The sequence below is a fragment of the Hylobates moloch genome, unplaced genomic scaffold (assembly GCF_009828535.3).
Source record: "Hylobates moloch isolate HMO894 unplaced genomic scaffold, HMol_V3 SCAFFOLD_15, whole genome shotgun sequence".
NCBI classification, from domain to species: Eukaryota; Metazoa; Chordata; class Mammalia; order Primates; family Hylobatidae; genus Hylobates; species Hylobates moloch.
In genome coordinates, this window is record NW_026652290.1 from 60,727,256 (window position 1) to 60,751,926 (window position 24,671).

The following is a 24,671-nucleotide window of genomic DNA, read 5'->3' on the forward strand; positions in this document are numbered from 1 at the left end:
AATAGGTCCCGGGTGATTTAGGGATGTTTCGAGTCGGTTGGTCTTGGAGGTGGCGAGGGCTACGCTGGAGGGGTCGCGTCCCAGTCCCGGGGAAGGCGGCAAGAGGTTTTCTGGCTGTTCCTGAAAACTGGGAGTTGGGGGGAATGGTGGTGGGGAAAGTGGAATTCAGCGTGGATTTCTGTCCGCGTGTAGGACTATTAGAGGAGGCGCAGGGGAGCCTACGCGGTGTATTCCCCGCCCCGAGAGAACTCTGGCTGCGCCTGCGACTGGCACGCCGGCCTGCGCCAAGGCCGCTTTCCCCAGGCGGCGGGCGCTCCCCGCGGCCCGGGCCGCGGCCCTCCCGCCCCGGCGGAGCCGCGCGGTGGATTGTGGGCTGGGGGCTGCGGCGGCCTCCGGCGCTGTCTCCCCGCACCCGACCGGGCCGAGCCGGCTGGGCGGGGTGAGGGAAAGCAGTGGCGCCGGGAGCAGAAGCGCTAGAAGCAGTGGTCGTGGCGCGGCGGCGGCGGCTCCCCTGGAGGCCGGGGATGTGGGAGAGGCGGTGGCAGCAGCGGCGGAGGCGGCGCTGCGGACCCGGGGGAAACTGCTGGCTGACAGGACACCCGGGAGAGACGTGAGGGAGCCGCCGCTGCCGCCTCTCACCCCTGAGTGGAGTTGGGCTCGAGAGGGCGGCCCTGTGCTCCCCGGGCCGACTGGCCAGCGGGCGCGGGGCGGGGGCGGGAAGCCGGGCTCGGGCCCGGCCGGGCGCCGGGCGGCGGCGGCCGTGGAGCAGCAGCCTCGGTGCGACGTGGAGGGCTGGAGGCGGCGGCGATGCACTAGGCCTCGCTCAGGGCGGCTGCCCCGGGACCCGCAGGTAGGTGTGCCCCGCGGCCCCCCGCGCGTCGCGGCCCACTCTCACCCCGACCTACTGCGGAGAGAGGGACCGAGACCCCACCCCCTCGGCTCTCCTCCCCAGCCCCAAGCGGACGGAGTTTCGGTCACAGCTGACCGGCGCTGAAGCTTCCTTGCTCCTCTCCGCCACCTCCTTTTTTTTTTCCTTTTCACTCTCCCTCCGGGATCGGGGCTGGCGCTGTGTTCTCTACCTCCTGTCGGCGACCGCAAACGCCGCTCTCGCCCCTCTCTTCTCTTTCCGGGATCCCAGCTCTGGAACTTCCATCACCCCCTTAGACGCTGCCCCCAAACTTTCCCTTTCTTTTTCCAGCCAGGCCCTTAGTCCTATTGGATTCTACTGGAATCGTTTAAACATTTGTTTGTTTTTCTCTCTGGGGAAGGCTAACCCAAAGAGTTACTCAGTATTTTGCATTTTGGCAATGTAGCTTGAAATAATTTGTTCAATAATTAATTTTCTTCAGTTCTGCCTCCTTCCATCTCTGCATAGACAGACAGGGCAGGCCCTCCCTGCCGTCTCTGCTCTCCCGTCGTTGACTTGGGAACTTTGGCTTGCCAATTATAATTAGCCATTTGGTCTGTTCATGAGTTCAAGATGGTATTTTTAGCATTTTGACTGACCGGCGTTGCAAAAAAAATTTTTTTTCTTCTAACCAGCTTTATTTTTTGGTCTGTATTGAGGCTCTTACTTTCGAAGAATGTTTGAACTGTTTTTGTTTTTAATTGGCTGTATTTCTGATTTGTCAAATCAAGGGCAGTCTTAATACTAAACGCCTGTAAATAATACCATGATAAATTACTTGTAGTATACTGAGAAATATTACTGCGATAACCTAAACTGCAGATTTTGATGTACATTCACTTTTATAAATCCGAAGGGGAGTTCTAATTGGAAAAAGCACCTTCAGAGCCTAAATGATTTCTAAGCAGTTAAATGATGGAACAGAGGGAATGATGGGATTTGACTGTATTTGTAGTGTAGTCAGAATCGGATTTCCTAGAAATGGATGTTGATGGTTCATAGTGCTCATCATTGCTCATAATAGGTTATCAGTAGGTGTAATTGATAGTTGTTTGGGACAGTAGATGTTTGCGATTTTATTGTAATTTGGCTATTTTTAAGTTATGTTCTGATAACTTAAGAATTATTACACTACCAATCTAAGAGGCAGTGCGAGGATCACTTTTTAAATAAATGAAAAATGTTTTAATGGGTTTTTAAAATAAAGAATGCATCACAACCAAATCGTGAAGACTGTTTTGTTGTTGATATTCGTATATTTTGTTCTTGTAGAAGTATTGTTACTACAGCATTTGGCTTTCTGAAGTGTTTTTGAAATTAGAATTTAATGCTAAAAGTTTACTAGGAAAAGGTGATTACTTTTGCATATGTTTATATTTTCTGGAAAGTTAAAATTTATTTCTGGATAAGATAATTTTTTGTGTCAGAATTAAAGTCAATTCCTATATAGCCCATGAAACGGCAAATTTCGCAGAATTTCTTCATCACACCCTTTTTTTTTTTTTTTTTTTTTTTGAGACGGGGTCTTGCTCTGTCCCCCAGGCTGGAGTGCAGTGGCACTATCTTGGCTCACCCCAACCTCCTCCTACCGGCTTCAAGTGATTCTCCTGCCTCAGTCTCCTGAGTAGCTGGGACTACAGGTGCGCCCACGCCTGGCTAATTTTTGTATTTTTAGTAGAGACGGGGTTTCACCATATTAGCCACGCTGGTCTTGAACTCCTGACCTTGTGATCCACTGGCCTCGGCCTCCCAGAGTGCTGGGATTAGAGGTGTGAGCCACTGCCCCGGCCCATCACACCTTTTTTTTTTTTTTTTTAAATCAACAAAAGTTGATTACAATTCCTTTTTCCTGCTCTTTGCTTTTAAAAAACGGCTTTATTGAGATAAAATTAACATACCATAAAATACGCCCATTGAAGATGTACAACTTGGCCGGGTTCGGTGGCTCACACCTGTAATCCCAGCACTTTGGGAAGCCTAGGCAGGTAGATCACCTGAGGTCCAGAGTTCGAGACCAGCCTAGCCAACATGGTGAAACCCCGTCTCTACTAAAAATATAAAAATTAGCTGGGCATGGGGGCAAGCGCCTGTCATCCCAGCTACTGGGGAGGCCAAGGCTGGAGAATCACTTGAACCTGGGAGGTGGAGGTTGCAGTGAGCCGAGATAGCACCACTGCACTCCAGCCTGGGTGACAGAACGAGACTCCATCTCAAAAAAAAAATAAAAAAGTACAATTCAGTGATTTTTAAATAATTGTGCAACCATCACCATAATCTAATTTTAGAACATTTTCATCATTCCCTCAAAAAACCTTTATCCATTAACAGTTACTCCCCATTCTCTTCACCCCACCCTCAGCTTTAGGCAACCACTAGTCTACTTTCTGTCTCAATATTGGCCTAATGTGGGCCTTTCATATAATGCTGTTGGCTCATAGCTTCTTGAAAAGCTTTTCCTTTAAAATTAGTGTACATGTTAAAATTTTTTATTTGAGCTAGGGAATAAGCAACTGATCACCAATATTAAAAGTGATGTTGTAAATAACTGATACACTTTTTGGTTGTATTCAGCATAAAGTTGGAGAAAGAAGGCATGAATGGCTTCAGCAACCTCAAGAGGTGGTTTGGTCAGCTCGGAATCAATAAGTAAAAGTGGGCATTTTTGTCATTGAATATTAGAATATCAGGGTTGGAAAAGATCTTAAAGGTCATCAGCTTACTTCCTGCTTATCTCGCTATTAGTTGGCAGCAACCAGATGAGGAAACATGGAGATGAGAAGCTTGAATCTCTAGGATGCGTGGCTCGAGAACCACACCGTGGCCATATAAAGCAAGAAATGGGACTTTGGAAGTTAGAATTGTTTAGATTCTTGTATATATGTATGTATTTGACATTTTGCTAGCAGAGCTGAGAAAGAACTAGACATTCCCCCAACTTTGGGGGAAAAGTGGGTGACTGTATGTAGCTACACTGATGAAACCCATGTTGCAAAATCCTCTAAAAATGCTTTAACGTAAGGAAGGATAGCAAATGTATTATTTAGGTATCTTCTTGTACTATTAATGTCTTATTTTTTTTAAATCCAAATTTAAAAAAATTATAATTAACAGGGCCAGTTGGAGGTTTCCTTTTTCAAATATCCAGTGCCCTAACATCTAAAACAATGGCTCTGCAAGGATGGTTTTGACCTCCAAGGGAAATTTGGCAGTGTCTAGAGACATTTTTGGTTGTCACAGCTGAAGGAAATGCTATTGGCCAGGGATGTTGCTAAATACCCTACAATGCACAGGACATACCGCATCCACTTATGCAAGAAATTATCCAGTTCAAAATGTCAATGGTACCATTGTAAACCTACGGGTTGCACGATTTCTGTTAAGGACCTAGTGTTTTTGATTCCTACCAGGTGGGAGAATAGTCTCAGTGGGCGATGTTTGGTGAATTAGATTAACACCTTAGATCCTCTAGCAACTAACTATATTTCTTTGCAAGAAGAGGAATTGAGGGAAAAATAAAAGGAAATCTGTTCATGACATAATGCAGATACTCTTTCGTATGTTTAGGTTGTCTTCAAATCTGAAAAAAACCCTTTTTTTCCTAAAAATAGACTTAATTTACTGCAAATTTGGACTACTATTGTTTTGAATTGTTGTTTTTGCATATGTTTTTGAAATTGTAAATAGAATATAGTCATATCTTTTTTATCCAGAAGTGATTTTTTTTTCCAGGCAGCTTCAACTACCAAGAAAGGAGAAGTAAGCTAAGTGTTTAACTTAATGTATGTATGTATGTATGTTGTGAATGTCCAGAAAAATTCAAAGCTTATAATGAATCTCTTTTTTTCCCCTGTGAACTCTGCTTTAGACTATTATTTAATGTTTTTAACAAGCTTAATTTGTTGATGAAAGAAGGTAATTGACAGTTGAGATCACTTTTGCTATTTATCATCCATACCTTATGGATAAGTTACTCAAGTTATTCTTTCTGAGCCTCAGTTTTCTCATCTATAAAATAGGGGTAGTGATAATCCATGTATTACAAGGCTGTTGTAAGAATTATTAAATGAGGTAATATGTATTAAGATGCTGTGTCAACTATAACATACTGTAGAAGAGTTATTCACTTCAGAAGAATCAAATTAGGAAGCAATATAGAGGTTGTCAAAGGCAGGAATATAGATAGTAAGGCGGAGAATAGTGATGGCTGACAGCCTCTCTAGGGAGGAGAGAAGCACTAAATACAAATATTGATAACAAACTGGTAAATAACTAGTATATCACTATAATCTGAAACTCCTTAATATAGGGGCAAACTGACTTCCTTCTGTAGCACCTGAGAGTATCACCGTTATAGCACAGTAAAATAACTGATTATTATAATGGTGAAACTAACTTATTAAGAAAAGATTACCTTGTTTTCAAATATGCTATCTGAGAAGACTTGAAAATATATATTTTATTTCAGAGTTAAAATTTTGGAAGTGACTTATATAAAAAGTTTTAGTGTTTTTAAGAGTATGCTACCATTATTTGGATTAATTCCCTTTTGGGGAATAATCCTTTCATCTTCATTTACTATGCCTGCCTTCCTGTGTATTTGAAGGGTTTTTCTACCAGTGGTAATTATTCTTCAGATGTGAGGATTTAACTGAAGAAATAGGGGTTGTAAGCCCACTCGCCATTTGTAAAATCTCATTTCTTTCTAGATTTCTTTTAAAATTATTTTTCATCTTTCTATGCAAAAAAGTCACTTTGATTTTTCTGTATGTCCAGTAGTCCACAGTTATGCTGTAGCGTTTAGAGTTGAATTAATTAAAATGCATGAAATGAATGGGTGAAAATATAATTTCTTACAATTTTATTATTATTATTATTTTTTGAGACAGAGTCTCACTCTGTCACCCAGGCTGGAGTGCAGTGGTGCAATCTCAGCTCACTGCAACCTTCACATCCTGGGTTCAAGCGATTCTCCTGCCTCAGCCTCCTGAGTAGCTGGGATTACAGGTGTGTGTCACTACGCCCGGCAAATTTTTCTATTTTAAGTGGAGATAGGGTTTCGCCATGTTGGTCAGACTGGTCTCGAACTCCTGACCTTGTGATCCACCTGCCTCGGCCTCCCAAAGTGTTGGGATTACAGGTGTGAGCCACCGCGCCCGGCCAATTTCTTAGAATTCTGTTAACTGGTCACCTTTCTTTCACAATCATATAAAAATAAGGGTAGAGGTGGTCAAAGGCCCAGCTATTCAGTAAGATTTTTTTTTGAGACGGATCTTGCTCTGTTCCAGGCTGGAGCATGGCCATCTCGGTCACTTCATGCCATTCTCCTGCCTCAGCCTCTCCGAGTAGCTGGGACTACAGGCGCCCGCCACCACGCCCGGCTAATTTTTTGTATTTTTAGTAGAGACGGGGTTTCACCGTGGTCTCGATCTCCTGACCTCGTGATCCACCCGCCTCGGCCTCCCAAAGTGCTGGGATTACAAGCGTGAGCCACCGCGCCCGGCCTATTCAGTAAGATTTTTATGGGGTAATTTGAGGGTGGAATAGTTGCACACAATATTCAGAATAAGTAATGTGGTATTGATTGGTATTATATATGTCTTATATATATATCTATCTATCTATATATATATATAGATAGATAGATATATATATATCAGCATTTACTTAATAACATTATTTGACATATACTCTATACTTAAATCTTCCCATTTGTCCCAAAAATCTTTATAGCTTTTTCCCCCCTCAAATGCAGGATTCATTCAAGGTTAATGCATCGCATTTGGCTGGCATGTCTCTTTAAGTCTCCCCCAATCTGGACTAGTCCTACCGCCTTCCTCTCTTCTTTAGGTTTATCCGTTGAGAAGTAGAGACCATATGTCCTGGAGCATGTTCCACATTCTGAATTGGTCTGTTCCTCATGATTAGATTCTAGTCAGACATTTCTGGTGAGACCATCACACAGATAATGTGTATTTCTGCTGTATTACATCAGGAGGCACATGATTTCAGGCTATCACTGTATTGGTAATGCAAGTTTGATCACTTGGTAAAGGTGGGACTGACAGATCTCTCTACTATTTAATAAATAATTTATAGAGGATACTTATAATAGCCATGTAAATATCCTATTCCCTGACAAACCTTTAACCAGTGATTTTGGTATCCATTAATGATCCTTGCTTGAATCAGTCATTATGTTGGAGGATTACAAATGGTGACTTTTCTTTTGCATTCCTTCTACTTTTGCATTCCTTCTTTTTGCGATAGTGCATTCCTTCTACTTTTGCAATGGTGACTTTTCTTTTTTGCTCCTTCTACTTTTATTTCCTTCTACTTTTATTACCTTCTTTGACTTTTTCAGGGCCTTGAGGTCGGGTTAGATAAATTCTGAATATAGGCCACTGAATGTAGAAATCAGGTCATTCCTAACCTTTTCTGGAGTCAAGTAAATGGTGAAGATGGAAGACAGCTAAGGAGGTAGACCAAAAAGAGAATAGAGGTTTGCCAGTGAAGGGGAGGTGAGAAGTAGTAGCTGGAGGAGGCAGGGAGGAGGGAAGGGGCCTTCATTTGGTGCTTGAACTTTTTTTTTTTTTTTTGGATGGGCTGATGAAGAGATTAAAGATAGAATTGGGGAATAACTAATAGAAAAAGGTCTCAGATGAAGCAGGAAGAGGTAAGATCAAAAACAGCTGTTGGGGGATTAACTCTGGAAAAGAGTAGACACCTATACTCTATCTCAGAAAGTTAAGAGTTGTGTATAGATGAGAATTAGGTACATTTGGATATGGAGGGAAAAAACTACATCTGGGGACTTTTTTTTTTAACAGTTACTTTTTGAGCCTTGGGTTGTTGGAAGTAGGCTAGGGGACTTGAGGAAAGTGATGAAACTGTTACACATATTGTGGGGAATGGAGAAGAGAAGTGTTTCAAGATAAATAAGTGAAAGAATTGCTGAACAGCATCAGAGGCTCATCTGAGATTGAAACTCATAAATTTGTAATCAGCTTATTTTACTGTTTTTTTTCTGGCAGTGTTCTGCAACCAGGAGAAAAGCAAAGACAGATTGTATTGAAGGTGGATGAGGGAGGAGAGATGCAAGGGAGATGAAGTAATGGGGATGTAGGCTAAGTAATGAAGTTAGTAAAGTAAAACAGGGCTAAGATACCCAACCAGTGGTGAGGGATGTAAGGGTAATGCCAAGGAGTGATTAATTAAAATACTAATTTATTGTTTGTTTGAGGTTATAGTAATCATAAACCCTGTATTTACTTTTCCCTTAAACTAACATTTAATATTTTTATTTGTGAACTATTTACTGACTTATTGCAGATGTTTCTTAGCTATTTTGCTTTATTTTCCCTAAAATGAAAATTCCTTGAAAGCATCATCTTTGTTACTTAATAAGTGTCTAATAGTTTATATATTTGAGACATATTTATTCTTCAGTACCTCTGAATGAGTGATTTTAAGATTGTCTTGCTGATATTTGGCTGGGACACCAAGAAGAGAATACCAGTGTCTAATATGGTTCATTTTGACTGACAAAAATTTCACTAGTAATACAGTCATGTCAATGGCGCAAAGGAGTAAGAAAGCATCCAAGCTATTTTTTTTTGTTGTTGGAATTTTTACATGCTAGAGACAGATTTTATCTTACTATAGTTTATTCATATTCCAGGCCTGTGACCCTTAATTTTTTTTTTTCTTTTGAGACGGAGTCTGTCTCTGTTGCTAAGCTGGAGTGCAATGGTGTAATCACGGCTCACTGCAACCTCCCCCTTCTGTGTTCAAGCGATTCCTCTGCCTCAGCCTCCCGAGTAGCTGGGACTACAGGCATGCACCACCATGCCTGGCTAACTTTTTGTATTTTAGTAGAGACAGGGTTTCACCATTTTGGCCATGATGGTCTGGATCTCTTGTCCTTGTGACCTGCCTGCCTCAGCCTCTCAAAGTGCTGGGATTACAGGCATGAGCCACCGCACCCGGCCTCCCCTTAATTTTAATGGCTGCTATAATGTTATAATTCTCTGAGTGCTGGGGGAAAAAAGACATTGCTTTTATTTGGAATAATATCTAGACTTAAAAATTATATATTTTATGAGGATATTTATGATTTTTCTTCCTGATAAAGATGTCACATGAAATAGCATTTGTTTTATAAGCCATTTAAAAATATTTAAATTTAACATTACAAATTGTTATAATTTTTATCCTCCTAGTCAATATTATCTCTTATTGTTTCTTGTCACTAAATAAAAAGTAAATAAGCAACTTTAGGAAGCGCATGCATTCAGAGTTTCCTGCAAAGCACAGGATCTCATAAATGCCATATAAGGATGTAAAGAAAAAGCAAATTAGATTACTACAACTTTGTTCTTATTTTCTGGGTTCCTTAAGCCTCTTCCATACTTCTTTAATGCTCAAGAGGACTATAGAAGTACTTATTTGTATGACAGCCCCAATGTTAGTATTTCTTGAGAGTATGTTTAAATTGTACCTTCAATACTGAGATTTTTGTGAGCAATAATATATGTGATATGCATTTAAAAAATTTAAGGATTTTAAAAAATTATGATTAAACTAGATTTTGTCAAATGATAAATCTTAAATAGTGTAGAAGTATATTGCTATTTGTGTATAGGTAGTATGAAAAACTTAACTATACCATTTACCAGAAATTGGCTCTTACATTTCAAAAATGTTGTGGAAAATACTTCTTAGAATATGAGATATTTGATGTATTTTGTAGGAAAACAGCAAGAAACCAGCTGAAGGATGAGATTAAATAGGAATAAGAAAAGATGGTGGAGAAAGGAGGGGGCAGAGTTTTCGCTATGGTAACATAAACTCCTGAGTTCTGTCAAACTGGTCTTTGGTAGGACATTACAGTATGGTTAAGTTTTTCTTGCATATTATCAATACTTTAAATTTGGAGAAATGAAATTTGAGATTTTTTTGTTTGCTTTTAAAAAACAGTCAATTATGGACTTTTAAAAAAATTAGGTCCAAAATTGTATCAAAATTATGTCAAAAAAGCTCTGTCCAGCTCCAATATGAAAAAGAAATTCCATTTTATCTATGTTTTCTCAAATTATAAATAGACTTTTTTTAAAAAAGCTCATTTATAAGTCAATTATTTGGGGCCAGGCACGGTGGCTCATGCCTGTAATGCCAGCACTTTGGGAGGCCGAGGCGAGTGGATCACCTGAGGTCAGTAGTTTGAGACCAGCCTGGCCAACATGGTGAAACTTCGTCTCTACTGAAAATACGAAAATTAGCCAGGCAAGGTGACGGGCGCTTGTAGTCCCACTTTCTTGGGAGGCTGAGGCAAGAGAATCAGTTGAATCCAGAAGCAGGAGGTTGCAGTGAGCCGAGATCATGCCACTGCACTCCAGCCTGAGTGACAGAGCGAGACTGTCTCAAAAAAAAAAAAAAAAGGCTCAATTATATGGAATTCAGAAGTTGTTGTTGAGATAGCCTCTCTCCATTGCCTTGGTCATAGTGCAGTGACGCCATCACAGCTCACTGCAGCCTCAACTTCTTGGGCTCAGACTTTCTTGAAAGTGCTAAAATGATGCACCAAAGTAGTATATTTATCCCACATTACAGGTGCAGAATTATTCCTTTGGTAAGAAAAATGCAGTAAATTACACTTATGAAAATGTAGGCTGGGCATGGTGGCTCACGCCTGTAATCCCAGCACTTTGGGAGGCTGAGGCAGGTGGATCACCTGAGGTCAGGAGTTTGAGACCAGCCTGGGCAACATGGTGAAACCCCATCTGTACTAAAAATACAAAGATTTGCCGGGCATGGTGCCAGGTGCCTGTAGTCTTAGCTACTCAGGAGGCTGAGGCAGGAGAATTGCTTGAACCCGGGAGGCGGAGGTTGTTGTGAACTGAGATCTTACCACTGTACTCCAGCCTGGGCAACACAGCGAGACTCCATCTCAAAAAAAAGAAAAGAAAATATGTCTTTTTCCTTTTGGAATAGTCTTGGTCTTACAAAATTGTCACAATTAGATGTTAATTATTTCTATCATTCAATAGATGATGGACATAGGTAATAGTTATGAGAGTAAATATTGGTTCAGTCATTGATCTGATCAGGAGACAAAGACTGAAAAGGAAAGCACCAGGTGCCTGAAATGGGTGGGAAGGAGTAGTGACATAATTAAAAATTTTTTTATTGGTGCAGAGACAGAGGCATGGAACTTAGAATCAGAAAATCTGAATTCAGATTCCCTCTTCACAGTTAACTCACTAAATGGTCTGAAATCAAGTTACTCTTGAACTTGTTTCTTCATTCATATAATGGAGATCATTGATTCATTCAGAAATATTTTTCTTACTAGGTTATTTTGAAGATGAACAAAAACATCTGAAAGTAAGCTATTATGAACTGTATAGTGTTCACTGTATTTGACTGTATAGTCAGATATTAGTGATGATGCAATTCTTCTTGTCTTTCCATTTCATTCTTCCCTGTCATCCTTCCTTCTTTCATTGATAGCATATTTTTACATGCTCTTGATCTAGCACTTCACAGAACCTTCAGAGCCTGCCGTCCCAGCTGATTTCCACTCCTCCTCCCACTCACACACTGGGCACAGGAGTAGGATGTGAGGCAACTTTTCTAGGTCAGCCTGCTTATTTTCTCACTGTTGCCTGACAAAGTCCTGTCTTTCTCAAGGTGTGGCATAAACCTGAGGTGCCTTATAGTCTCTGGGCTTGATATTTTTTCTTTCTCACTTTGCCTCTCCTTTTCTCATCCCCTCTCACCCCATTCCTGTGTGTATGTAACTCTGACCATCTCCTTTCTCCACCACTTACTTGCTCCTTTTTTTTTTTTTTTGAGACAGAGTCACACTCTGTCACCCAGGCTGGAGTTCAGTGGCGTGATCTTGGCTCATTGCAACCTCTGCCTCCCAGGTTCAAGCGATTCTTGTGCCTCAACCTCCCGAGTAGCTGGGATTACAGGTGTCCGCCACCATGCCTGGCTAATTTTTCGTATTTTTTGTAGAGATGGGGTTTCACCACGTTGGCTAGGCTGATCTTGAACTCCTGACCTCAGGTGATCTACCCACCTCGTCCTCCCAAAGTGCTGGGATTACAGACATGAGCCACTGCACCCGGCCTCTTGTTCCTCTTTAATCTCACCCTTCAATTGGCTTCTTGCTGTTTGCCTACAAATATGCTCAGGTCTCCAATAGCCTAAAAGATTCTTGCTCAACTCTTGTTCTTTTTATTTTTTTCCTTTTACCACCAAAGAGATGTTGATATTGTTGCCTTTATTAGTTCATCACTTACATCTTAACCTCAGTGGGATGCCTTCTTCCCTAACCACTGTCCTGAAACTGTTCTTAATCCAGTATCCTTTCTAAAGTTAGTAATCTCCTTGATCTCTTTGCAGCATGTTGATGGTACTTACTGTTCGCACTTTACTTCCTGACACATCTTCCCTGTGTAAGGATGGTATTTCTGATTGCCTTTGTCTTTTCCTCTAAACATATTTGCCCTACCCCTTGCTCAGAGCTTTCATTAGCTCTCTTCTTTGGCACTTTCTCCACTTGTAATACCACTTTCCTGTGACTATCTGTAGTTATCTACTAATTCATTCCTGTAATGTAATTGAACTAGAAGCAGTAATGGAAAATTCAGGGAAGCAGGATTCTGTTCACTACAAGAATTTTTTTTCTCCAAAGTAATTATGGTTGTTTTACAGTAGTACTCTGCTTTTAAAGTAGTTAATTCTTCATTATCGAAGTTTTCAAGTAGAGGCAAAAAGACCCCTTGTAGAAAGGATTTATATATGAAGTAGAAAGTCGAGTCAGATACTCTTTTAAAGTCTTGTCTAACTCAGAAATTGTCATTTTTATCTTGTCTACTCTACTTCCATGGATTTAACTTTGACCTATACTCAGATGTCTTCCAAACCATTATTTCCAGTCACTCCCCTACCACCTCCTCGTCTCTCTTCTCTCCCACGGGCACAGTTTTTGTCATCAAAGTTGCTTATGTTCTAGGCCACCATATTTTCTAGCTTCATTATCACTTTCCAATATTCTTTTTACCCCCTTTAGTGGCATGGCAATGAGGATCATTTTTATATGCTTTGGTGACTTTTCTGAAAGTAAGTTATGTCTGCCCATATTGGTTTAGTTTGTTATTGCTGTTTTCCCTCTACTTCCTCCTACCCACCACCTCTCTCTCCAGGATTAGGAATGCTCAAGCAAAGAAAAGGACGCCAGAAGAGGAGGCTCAGGATCCTAAAGTTTGCATTTATTTTAAAATTTTGCATGGCACAGTTGAAATGTTAATGTTTGCTGACCATTTAAAAAGTAAGATGTTTGCCGGGCGGGGTGGCTCACGCCTGTAATCCCAGCACTTTGGGAGGCCAAGGTGGGTGGATCACCTGAGGTCAGGAGTTCAAGACTAACCTGACCAATATGGCGAAACCCTGTCTCTACTAAAATTACAGAAATTAGCTGGGCGTGGTGGCATGCACCTGTAGTCCCAGCTACTCAGGAGGCTGAGGCAGGAGAATGGCTTAAACCTGGGAGGCGGAGGTTGCAGTGAGCCGAGATTGCGCCACTGCACTCTAGCGTGGCCACAGAGCAAGACTCTGTCTCAAAAAAAAAAAAAAAGTTTATAATAATAGTTGTTGCAATTATTTATTGAATGTCTACTATGTACCAAGTATTATGCTATGAACTTACATAAGTTATTTCATTTAAATCTTATGACATTCCTATGAGGAAGATACTGCTCTGTCCCATTTTACAAATTAGGAAACTGAGACTTAGGAAGGTAAGACAGTTGTCACACAACTAAATGACAGTGATCTAACTCATTGTATGGCCAATACTCTTAACTAGTATATCGTTTTACAAGGAAGGTGGAGATCTAGAACCAAATTTCAGAAAGTCAAGTAATGTTATACAAACAAGGAAATATATTTTGGATTTATATTTTTAGATTATTTGAAATGTATGTGAACCTTTTGAGGTATTGTGTTAGTGGCTTATGTGTCTTACCCACTTTCTGTGATATCCATTCATTTGCTCATTCATTCATTTAATAGTCATGCAGTTTATTGAATGCTTAGACTTTGTATTGGGTGTGGTATAGGAAAGTGAATGAAACAAATATAAGTAAGTAAGTTTACAGTAAAGTGAGAGAGATAGGAAACAAGCAGGTAAGTAATCACATAATTTATTTTAGTCTAGAGTAGTTTCCCACCTTTTTAAAATGACTAAGTATCCAAGCCAATTTCTTAATAGACTATCTCATACTCTTAATTTGTCTCATTGTTTCCTCGTATATGGTGGTTTAAACCTTACTATCCTGCTTCCTTCTATTTACTGTAAACTCAAAGGTAGGTCTAGAGCAAGGGTACTGAACCTTGAGTTCACAGACTCTTGTAGGGTCTGTAGAATTCAGGGAATCTGTGAACTTTAGATGGGGAAAAAATTACATCTTTATTTTAACTTATCTCTAACTCAGTGGTTCTCAACCGGGGCGAGTTTGTCTTCTCCTTCCCCAACCCTAGGACATTTGGCAATGTCTGGAGACATTTTTGATTGTCACAGCTGGGTGGATACAAAAGAGTCCCTGATAACAGAATTATCCCATTCAAAATGTCAGTAGTGTCAAGATTGAAAAACTCTGCCCTAACTGGATTTTAGCATTTCCTTTAATTAGGAATATAAGAAACCCTTCATGGATACAGTATGGACAGTACATTTACAGTACCTGTAGCTTTGTCACCAATAGAAATCTCAGGTATTCTCATATCACATTCAATTGCTGCAGATATCTTAAGATTTAATGTATGCTCATTTATTGCCTATAAATTAAGGTAGTTACTAGATTCGTGTTAAGCAACAGTAGACTGGGCATGGTAGCTCATGCCTGTAATACCAGCACTTTGGAAGGCTGATGTGGGAGGACTGCCTGAGCCCAGGAGTTCAGGACCAGCCTGGACAACATAGTGAGACCTCGTCTCTACAAAAATACAAAAATTAGCCAGGTGTGGTAGCGTGCACCCGTGGTCCCAGCTACTCAGGAGGCTGAGGTGGGAGGATCACTTGCACCCAGGAGGTTGAGATTGCAGTGAGCTGTGATTATGTCACTGCACTCCAGCCTGGGTGACAGAGTGAGACCCTGTCTCAAAAGGAAGAAATAATATTACTATGTTATAATTTAAACAATTATTATTGTAGCTGTATTTCAGTATAATTGTCCATTGTAGTGTTGTGTGTTTTATGCATTTAAAAACATTATTCTAAGAAGGCATCCATAGACTTTACCAGACTGTAAAAGAAATCCACAGGATAATAAAGCTGATCTAGAGATTTGATTGGATTGGATTAAACATTTTTGAAGAGAATATTTCATAGGTAATGATGTTTATTTGCTATCTTGTCATCTCATGAATTACATAATATCAGGTTGTCCTCCTGTTATCAGTAATGTTAAGTTTAATGACTTTTTTAAGGTGGTGACAGCCAGGTCTCCATTTTAAAGATACATTTTCCCGTTTGTGTTGCCAAGTAATCTGTGAGGTGATACTTAGGCACCATGAGCATATAATGTTTTTAACAACTTTTCACCTAATGGCCTTAGCATACATTGGTGATTTTTGCCTGAATTAGCTTTTACATTGGGGGTTGCAAATTGGTGATTTTCTAATTTCGTCATTCCTTCTATATTTATTACTGGTATTCTTCAGTAGAGATTTTCTTTCCCCACCCCATTTCCTTAGCTCATTTTCCTCCCTTAAGTATCTCTATGTATCCATTAATTTTTACTTATTCCATATGTTATACTCTATTACTTTTAAAAAATATGCTCAAGTTATCCCAAATGTGGCCAGTGGGAACCCCCCTTTTAACTTGGTCCTTTGTTCTCTTGATAGGTCCTACTGGTCTTTGAGCATATCTTGCTTTCTGACACGAGAGTGCTCAGGGTAGACTTATTCTTTCTGTATTCCATGTCTGGAGTTACATATGTCTTCAGAGAGTCCTGGTTCTTTTATTTGGAAGTGGTATTTAGAAACAGAAGTCTGGGCAGCACGTGTGTTCATTGCTTGGTGGGGTTCTGCTGGTGGTTGGGGTTGAGGGAGGCAATGCTTCTAGGGCCTTTCAAAAGAAGTTTTTAACTGAACATAAAAAGATATTTTGAACTATAAGAAAGAAAATCAAATCTCTATTTACTCATCCTTGGAAATCCTTCTTTTTGGAATGGATGATTCTGTTTTTTCTTATTAGCCCAGACCCATTCTGTTATTACTTAAGTATTATTGGCAGCTGTCTGTCTGTTTTGTCTGTCTGTTCTGATATGTTCTACATACCATCCATTTCATTCATCTATAAAATTTTTATTATATGTGTGACAGGAACTGTGATAAGCAAATAGAATACACAGGAAAACAGAAACATCAAGAAATTCAAAGTCTGATAGGGAAGAACTGTATGAAAACCAAAACCTCAGTATGATTGATGCAAAAATTGAAATACATAGAGTGACTAAGTGAGAAACCAAAGAAAGCTTCAAGAGAGAATAATATTCGAACATAGTATTGATACAATTATAAGGAGATTACCATGTGAAAAAGGTAGAGCTATTTATAGATTCTCATGATTATTAAGATGCCAGATTTGTTTCTAGATGGTAGTTAACTTGAACTATCAGAAATCAGTAGTTCCCTGCGTTTAGTGCTTAGAGCTTTCCATTTTCCTGTATTTTGTGTATTTTGTTTGTTTTTTCGAACTGAGTTTTTTTCTGAGCAGACAAACTATGCATTGCTTATCCTGAAACCTTCTTAAGATTTCTCATCATTTTTGTTCTTTAGCCTTTCAATGAAAGATTATTTCTTTGCTGAAATTTTGTGATTCAGATGCCATGTACATTTGTTGTATTTGTACGTCTGCGTCTTATGAATAAATCCATGTTTTCTTACGAGTGATTATACTTTTATAATTATGTGGTGATCAGTACAAAGTTTGGTTCTTACTGTGGGGAGATCTTCTTAATAATAAGCTGTGGATGGTGAAGGCAGTGAAGAGTCAAATGTTTGGAAACTGGGACTCACCTTTATAGGCAGTCTACTAGTTTTATGTAATCCCTCTTTACTAGAGATCCTCTTGTTATAAGAATTAAGAGTGGTATAGGAAAAAAGAGAATGTGCATATGTTTTCCAATTCAAAATCTTTAAAGAGTAAACCATGTGTTTTTCTCCTCAGATACAGAAATAAAAGAATCTAGAAATATTTTTCTGCCATCTCCCTGCATATTTCTAGGTTTCTAAAATGGCACTTAGGATTTTTTTTCTGTAAAAGCAGCATGGTAAATAGAATAAATCAAGATATCAGCATAGTATTGTCAGAATGAATATCTAATTTATCTGACATTAAGCAATGGATGTTTGACATAAATACATTTTCCACATATCTGTGGCTTAACACTTCATGTCAATGTATTTATTTTAGATCTAGGGGTACAGAGCAAGATGGTGGGTGGACTAGAAGGCTCCACTGGATGTCCCCCTCCATAGGAACACCAAATTTAACAACTACACACAAAAAGCACTTTCATAAGAAACAAAAATCAGGTGAGCACTCACAGAACCTGGTTTTAACTTCATATTGCCCAAAGAAGCACTGAACAGGATAGGAAAGACAGTCTTGAATTGCTGACACCACCTCTCCCCTATCCCCCATGCAGCGACTGTGTGGTGTGGAGAAATTTGTATGCTTGGGATAGGAGGAGTGTAGCAATTGTGAGACTTCTCACTGAATGCACTGTAACAGCAAGAAGCAAAACCAGGCTGAACTCAGCTGATGCCCACACATGGAGTATTCAGACCAGCCCTAGCTGGGGAATTGCCCATCACAGTGGTTGGAACTTGAGTTCTGGCAAGCCTTGCCTCTGTGGGCTGAGGTGTGCCGGGGTCCTAAATAAACTTAAAAGGCAGTGTAGGCCAAAAGGACTGCAAGTCCTAGTGCTGAACTGGGCTCGGCACCAGTGGAATTAGGGGCATATGACTTACTAAGACATCAATTGGAACACCTAAGGGAGTGCTTGTGCCACCCCTCCTCCAAGCCCAGGCAGCCCAGCTCGCAGCTCCAAAAGAGACTCCTACCTTCTGCTTGGGGAGAGGAGAAGGAAGAGTAAAGAGGACTTTTATCTTACATCTTGGATACCACCTCAACCACAGTAGGATAGGGTACTGGTCAGGCCCCCATTCTAAGCCCTAGCTCCTGGATAACATTTCTAGACACGTGCCTGGGCTAGAGGGGAACCTGTTGCCTTGAAGGGAGGGACCCAGTCCTGGCAGGATCCATCCTGTGCTGACTAAAGGGCCCTTGGGCCCTGAATAGCAGTGATACCACGTAGTATGCCATGGGCCTTGGCTGAGACTCTGAGACATGCTGGCTTCAGGTGAGACCCAGCACATTCCCAGCTATAGTGGCTACAGTGAGAGACTCTGCTTGAGAAAAGCAGATGGAAAAATAAAGGGGACTTTGTCTTGTATCTTAGGTATCAGCTTGGCCATAATGGGTTCAAACACCAAGTGGGCTCTTGGGTTCGCTGATGCCAGGCCTTGGCTCTTGGACAGCATTTCTGGACCTGCCCCGGGCCAGAGGGGAGCTTACTGAAGGGTGAGTCCCAGGCCTGGCAGCCTTCACCATATGCTGACTGAAGAGCCCTTGTATCTTACCTGAACATTGACAGTAGCCTGGCAGTAGTCCCTATGGGCCTTTGGTGGTGGTGGTGGTGGCCACAGGGTGAGGCTCCTCTGCCTGTGAAAAGGGAAGAGAGAAGTGGGAATGACCGTGTCTCATGATTTGAGGGCCAGCTCAGCTGCAGTATAATAGAACACCAGGTAGACTTCTAAGGTTTTTTATTGATCCCTAGCTCCTAGAGATAACCTCTGGACTTACATGAGGACTTGGGGGAACTTGCTGTCCTGAAGGGAAGGACAGAAGCTGGGCTGGCTTTGCCACCTGCTGATGGTAGAGCCCTAGGTCCCTGAGCAAACATAAGCGGTAGCCAGGTAATGGTTATGGCGGGCCTTGGGTGAGACTCAGTGCTGTGCTGGCTTCAGGTCTGACCCAGTGCAGTGCCAGTGTTGATGACCACAGGGTACTTGTGTTGCCCTGCTGCAAGCCCCAGGCAGCTCAGCAGAAAGAGACTTCATTTGTTTGGGAGAAAGTAAGGGAAGAGAACAAGAATCTCTGCCTGGTAATCCAGAGAATTCTTCCAGATTTTATTCAAGACTACCAAGGTGGTACCTCTACAAGTCTGCAAGAACCACAGCATTACTGGGCTTGGGGTGCCCCCTAAAGCAGATACAGCTTAAATCACAACACCCAAGTCCATTAGAGTATTTGGAAAGCCTTCCGAGGAAGGACAGGTACAAATAAGGCCAGACAGTGAAGACTACAATAAATACCTAACTTCAACGTCCAGACACTGAAGAACATCTACACCCATCTATATCATCCAGGAAAATATGACCTCTCCGGATGAACTAAATAAGGCACCAGGGACTAATCCTGGAGAAACAGAGTTATGTGACCTTTCAAACAGAAATCAAAACAGCTGTGTTGAGGAAACTCAGAGAAATTCAAGATAACACAGAGAAGGAATTCAGAATCCTATCAGATAAATTTAACAGATTGAAATAATTGGCCGGGCGCGGTGGCTCATGCTTGTAATCCCAGCACTTTGGGAGGCTGAGGCGGGTGGATCACGAGGTCAGGAGATCGAGACCACGGTGAAACCCTGTCTCTACTAAAAATACAAAAAATTAGCCGGGCGTAGTGGCCTGTAGTTCCAGCTACTTGGAGAGGCTGAGGCAGGAGAATGGCGTGAACCCAGGAGGCGGAGCTTGCAGTGAGCCGAGATCGCGCCACTGCACTCCAGCCTGGGTGACAGAGTGAGACTCCATCTCAAAAAAAAAAAAAAAAAAAAAAAAAAAACAGATTGAAATAATTAAAAAGAATTAAACAAATATTCTGGAGTTGAAAAATGCAATTGACATACGAAGAATGCATCAGAATGGCTTAAAAGCAGTTGATTGGCTGGGCGTGGTGGCTCATGTCTGTAATCCCATCACTTTGGGAGGCTGAGGAGGGTGGATCATGAGGTCGGGAGTTCAAGACCAGCCCGGCCAACATGGTGAAACCCTGCCTCTACTTAAAGATACAAAAAATTAGCTGGGCATGGTGGCACATCCCTGTAATCTGAGCCACTTAGGAGGCTGAGGCAGGAGAATTGCTTGAACCTGGGAGGCAGAGGTTGCAGTGAGACGAGATCGCGCCATTGCACTCCAGTCTGGGTGACAGGGTGAGACTCTATCTCAAAAAAAAAAAAAAGCAGTTGATAAGCAGAAGAGTGAGCTTGAAGACAGGCTTTTTGAAAATACACAATCAGAGAAGACAAAAGAAAAAAGAATAAAAAACGATAAGCACACCTACGGGATTTAGAAAGTAGCCTTGAAGGGGCAAATCTAAGAGTTATTGGCCATAAAGGGGAGGTAGAGAAAGAGATAGGGGTAAAAAGTTTATTCAAAGGGATAATAACAGAACTTTTCAAACCTAGAGAAAGATATTAATATCCAAATACAAGAAGGTTATAGGACACTAAGCAAATTTCACCCAGAGAGGATTAACTCAAGACATTTAATAATAAAATTTCCAAAGGTCAAGGATAAAGCAAGGATACTAAAAGGAGCAGGAGAAAAGAAACAACATACAATGGAGCTTCAATATGGCTGGCAGTAGACTTTTCAGTAGAAACCTTACAGGCCAAGAGAGAGTGGCATGACATGTTTCAAGTGCTGAAGGAAAAAAACCTTTTACCCTAGAATAGTATATCCAATGAAAATATCCTTCAAACATGAAAGAGAAATAAAGACTTTCCCAGACAAACAAAATCCGAGGGATTTCATCAGCTCTGGACCTGTCCTATAAGAAATGCTAAAGAGCTGGCCAGGTGCAGTGGCTCACACCGGTAATCCTAGCACTTTGGGAGGCTGAGGTGGATGGATCAGCTGAGGTCAGGAGTTGAAGACTAGCCTGGCCAACATGATGAAACCTTGTCTCTCCTAAAAACATAAAAATTAGCCAGGCATGATAGATAGTCGGTGCCTGTAATCCCAGCTGCTCAGGAGGCTGAGGCAGGAGAATCACTTGAACCTGGGAGGTGGAGGTTGCAGTGAGCCAAGATGGTGCCACTGCACTCCAGCCTGGGTGACAGAGTGAGACTCTGTCTTAAAAAAAGAAATGCTAAAGGGTATGTAGTTCAATAAGAAAGAAAAAGAGTTTAATGAGCAAAAAGATACCATCTGAAGATGTAAAACTAACTGGCAATATAAGTACACAGAAAATCATAGAATATTATAACATGATAACTGGTGTGTAAACTAGTCTTAATTAGAGAAACTAAAAGATGGGCCAATAACAAATTATAACTACAATTTTTTCAAGACATAAGGACAGTAAAATATAAATAGAAACAACAAAAAGCTATAAAGTGGGGGGACATAAAGTATAGAGTTTTATTAGTTTTCTTTTTGCCTATTTGTTTATACAAGCAGTTTTAATTGTTATCTGCATAAAACAATGGGTTATAAGATAGTATTTGCAAGCCTCATGGTAACCTCAAATGAAAAAACATGGAACAGATACACAAAAAATTAAAAAACCAAGACATTAAGTCATACTACCAGAAAAAAATCACCTTTACTAAGAGGAAGACAGGAAGGAAGAGAAGAGTACGAAACAACCAGAAAACAAACAAATGGCAGGAGTAAGTCCTTACTTATCAGTAATAATATTGAATGTAAGTTGACTAAACTCTCCAATCACAAGACATAAAGAGGCTGCATGGAAGAAAAACAGGACCCAGTGATCTGTTGCCCACAAGAAACACACTTCACCTATAAAGACACAGACTGAAAAAAAGGGATGGAAAAAGATATCCCGGAGTAGTTATCAGACAAAATATATTTCAAGACACAAACTATAAGAAGAGACAATGAAGGTCATCATATAATGATAAAGGGGTCAATTCAGCATAGGAGATAACAATTGTAAATATATATGCACCTAACTATGGGAGCACTCATATATAAAGCAAATATTAGAGCCAAAGAAACAGATTGGAAATAAAGAAAAAATTCAAATAATATCAAGCATCTTCTCTGACCACAATGGAATAAAACCAGAAATCAATATTAGGAATTCTGGAAACTATGCAAACACATGGAAATTACATAATATGCTCCTGAATGACCAGTGAGTCAGTGAAGAAATTAAGAAATTGAAAAATTTATTAATAACAGAAATATGACATACCAAAATCTATGAGGATACAGCAAAAATGATACAAAGAGGAAAGTTTATAGCTATAAGTGCCTACATCAAAAAAGAAGAAAAACTTTAAATAAAAACCTAATGATGGATTTTAAAGAAATGAAAAAGCAAGAGCAAGCCAAACACAAAATTAGTGGAAAAAAAGAAATAACAAAGCTCAGAGCAGAGATAAATGAAATTGAAATGAAGAAACAGGACAAAAGATCAATAACACGTTGGGTTTTTGAAAAGATTAAAAAAAAAAAAAAAAACTGACACATCTTTTGCCAGACTAAGAAAAAAGAGAGAAGACCCCAAAAAATCAGAGATGAAAAAAGGAGATGTTAAAACCGATACCACCAAATTCAAAGGATTATTAGCAGCTACTGTGAGCAACTGTATGCCAATAAATTGCAAAATCTAGAAGAAATGGATAAATTCCTATATACATACAATCTTCCAGGACTGAACCATGAAGAAATCCAGGGTGTGAACAGACCAATAACAAGTAATAAGATAAAAGTTGTGATGAAAAGTCTCCCAGTAAAAAGTCCAGAACCTGAATGGCTTCACTGCTGAATTCTACCAAACATTTAATGAGGGTCTAATACCAATCCTACTCAAACTAGTCTGAAAAATAGGACGGAATACTTTAAAACTCATTCTACCAGGGCAGTATTACCCTGATACCAAAACCAAACAAAGACGCATCAGAAAATGAAACTGCAAGCCCATATCTACTGGGGGAACCAGCCCCGTATATTTCAACATAGGTTCTCTTCTATTTTCCCTAAGTGTCGGCCAGTTTGAGAAATAAAGGGAAAGCGTATAAAAGAGAGAAATTTTAAATCTGGGTGTCTGGGGGAGACACCACATGTCAGCAGGTTCCGTGATGCCCCCTGAGCTGTAAAACCAGCAAGTTTTTATTAGCAGTTTTCAAAGGGGAGGGAGTGTATGAATAGGGTGTGGGCCACAGAGATCACATGCTTCAAGGGCAACAAAATATCACAAGGCAAATGGGCAGGGCAAGGTCACAAGGCCAGGGCGAAACTAGAATTACTAATGAGGTTACTAGGCAGGAATTTCCTAATCCTAATAAGCCTGGGGGCGCTGCAGAAGACTAGGGCATGTTTCATCCCTATCTACAACTGCATAAGGCAGACACTCCCAGAGTGGCCATTTTAGAGGCCTCCCCCCTAATGCATTCTTTTCCCAGGGCTGTTAATTATTAATATTCCTTACTGGGGAAAGAACTCAGCAATATTTCTCTTACTTGTTTTCGGCAATAGGAGAAATATGGCTCTGTCCTGCCTGGCTTCCAGGCAGTCAGGCCTAATCTTAACTCCCTTGTTCCCTGAACATTGCTGTTAACCCTGTTCTTTTTTCAAGGTGCCCAGGTTTCATATTGTTCGAACACACATGCTTTACGAACAATTTGTGCAGTTACCGCAATCATCACAGGGTCCTGAGGTGACATACATCCTCAGCTTTTGAAGATGATGGGATTAAGAGATTAAAGACAGGCATAGGAAATTATAAGATTATTGATTGGGGAAGTGATAAATGTCTATGAAATGTTTACAATTTATGTTCAGAGATTGCACTAAAGACAGGTGTAAGAAACTGTGAAAGTATTAATTTGGAGCACTAACAAATGTCCATGAAATCTTCACAATTTATGTTCTTCTGCCATGGCTTCAGCCGGTCCCTCTGTTCAGGGTCTGACTTCCTGCAACGTCTCTCCCTTTCTTTTTATATAAATGTGCCATGGCGATGAAGGCTTGTTTGTTCTCTCGATTTTGACGCAGGATTCTTTGACTGGTCCGGCACACTAAAGACAAGCCGATTAAACAGGGAAACATAATTCCAAAATTTACTACAGAGGAGCCCCCAATAGACTTAATCCAAGTTGTGGGGTTTAGTCTGGAAAGATTTTCTGCCACCTGATCTAACGCCTCAGCCCCAGGCACAATGGATAAATGAGCTTGAGAGGCTTCAAAAATTTGTTTATTTAATTTAGTTATGTCCAATGATAAATTATCTTCCCTACCCAGAAGGTGTCCTTTGACCATTCCCCATGAATCGTCAGTCTCGTTACAGGAATACAGGGTGATACGGAAATCTGAAGTATTCCAATCGCACTGCATTTGCATGCGATATTCGAGACTCACTACCCGATCTCCAAGCCAAATAACAGATTGTCTTAAATCATTAATTTGATTAGCCAATTTTTGATCAATGCCTTGTTGAGAATTCAACATTTGGTAGAATTGGCTTGCCAGTCATTAACAAAATGGGCCGTTTGAATAGACTGATGTAACGCCATTCCGGCAGTGGTGGCCATTGCAGTGTCTGTAATTAGGCCCATGATCACAGCGATTAAAGTGAAAACAAATCTCTTAG

The 24,671-nt window shown here is 40.6% G+C and overlaps 1 protein-coding gene across 4 annotated transcripts in view; it reads left to right on the forward strand.

Annotated features, from left to right (window-relative positions):
- The first annotated feature begins 363 nt into the window (after positions 1-363).
- Positions 364-24,671, forward strand: part of VPS54 (VPS54 subunit of GARP complex) — a 137,748-nt gene continuing 113,440 nt past the window's right edge. For 2 of the 4 annotated variants that reach the window (XM_032178180.2, XM_032178181.2), the window contains exon 1: positions 364-850. The gene's annotated coding sequence lies outside the window, so the exon portion shown is untranslated. The remainder of the gene's footprint in view (positions 851-24,671) is intronic. The other 2 variants (XR_004252373.2, XM_058429105.1) reach the window with 1 other exon arrangement.